The sequence below is a fragment of the Rhincodon typus genome, chromosome 30 (assembly GCF_021869965.1).
Source record: "Rhincodon typus isolate 14 chromosome 30, sRhiTyp1.1, whole genome shotgun sequence".
Classification (NCBI taxonomy): Eukaryota; Metazoa; Chordata; class Chondrichthyes; order Orectolobiformes; family Rhincodontidae; genus Rhincodon; species Rhincodon typus.
Window position 1 is genome coordinate 1,162,662 of NC_063361.1, and position 1,566 is coordinate 1,164,227.

Genomic DNA, 1,566 nt, shown 5'->3' on the forward strand with positions numbered 1-1,566 from the left:
CTGGGGATACAGGGTCCCGCACGCACTGACTCTCACTGGGGATACAGTCTCACACACCGACTCTCACTGGGAATACAGTCTCACACACATGGACACTCACTGGGGTACGGTCCCACACACACTGACTTTCACTGGGGTTACAGTCCCACACGCACTGACTCTCACTGGGGTACAGTCCCACACTCACTGACCCTCACTGGGGTACGGGTCCATGAATCCTATTTTTCCCTCTGCTACCTGTACCTGCCGGTTTGCTCCCTGTGTGAAGCTCTGTCTGCCTGAGGTTTGAGAGCAATGTCGGGGCCCCAGTCAGGGCCAAATGACTGAGCGGCGGCTAGCTGCTGACGTTCCTCTGAGTACAGACTGTTAGACATGTCTCTCTGTGTCAACAGGCTGTGTTTCTCAGGACACCATGACACTTCCAAAAGTCCCCAGGAATCAATGTCCAGCTGCAAAATCGAGCCGCTTTTCTATCTTGGGCTAGCACACGCTTGGCGTGTCTGAGTCACCTCTGCGAGGATTGAGCTAGAGCAGCGTGTTGCAGAAGTCTGGGCACTGAGTTTCCCAATCCTACATGCCAGCTACAAACAGCTTGGGGGAAGCTGGCGATGGCTGTACTCACTGTGTAAGCTCCGGTTCAGTTTGAGACATGAAGCGGCTTCTCTATGGGAGCGGATCACTTGGGCAGTCCAGGCAGGCCTTGGCTGTCAGAGAGAGAGAGCAGCGAAAGTGGGTGTGTTCAGTGCTGAGCTGTGCCAAGTATTAGATAAGTGTCTATTATGGGCTGGGTTCGATTACACGGAGAAAAGCAGGAACTGCCCTCGGTTAGACTGCAGGCTCGGCTCTAACGGGGTTCTTACACGCTGCTCCCATGAATGTAGCAAACAGCGGGAAGCGAAGGGCCGCTCCCAAACAAAAGCGACAGTTTTGTTTTAAAAAGATTACTCACAACATACAGACAGCTCCATGCTGTGAAAACAGGCAGGCTGAATAGTTCTAGAAGCTCCTGGACCATCTCCAACACCAGGATGCTGCTTCTGGTTTGTTGGAAATGCTGAGTACAGTGCAAGTGGAGGGTCAATCACGCTAGCTGGATCCTACCTCAAATAGAGTTCCTTTAGGTAGGGACATCCTAATCAGGATATTACCAATCCAAGATGTGTGCCCAGTGACCGAAGACTACACAATGCGGGCATGTGTGCCCAGCAGTGCCCATCTACAGGTTGTCAGGTCAATGTGGGAGTCCTTTGGGCCCTACAGATCATTATATCATTGTAGCAGATTATGGTACCCAAACCATGCATGACCCATTTGTGCCCCCTGCACTCCTGGGTATGGCCACTGATTCTGAAAACTTTGTGGGAACAGACCAGCTGTTGTATGGGGGTGCAGGCTTCAAATTGTGGCAGTTTGCCTGTCACTCCTCACCAGTCCTACCCTAACATTGCCTGTTGGCAGCTAGACCACCCATGTTCTCATAACCTTTCAAAACATCAATAAGAAACGCAATTCCATAGGGATGGAAATATGAACAGGATCATGAATATACTATACTATACTATAATT

General features: G+C 50.8%; 1 protein-coding gene across 6 annotated transcripts in view; it reads right to left on the reverse strand.

Annotated features, from left to right (window-relative positions):
• Nucleotides 1-749, reverse strand: part of maptb (microtubule-associated protein tau b) — a 63,774-nt gene extending 63,025 nt beyond the window's left edge. For 3 of the 6 annotated variants that reach the window (XM_048614703.1, XM_048614707.1, XM_048614706.1), the window contains exon 1: nt 623-747. The gene's annotated coding sequence lies outside the window, so the exon portion shown is untranslated. Of the gene's footprint in view, nt 1-622 lie in introns of all 6 variants that reach the window. The other 3 variants (XM_048614704.1, XM_048614702.1, XM_048614705.1) reach the window with 2 other exon arrangements.
• Between the last annotated feature and the right edge of the window lie 817 nt (nt 750-1,566).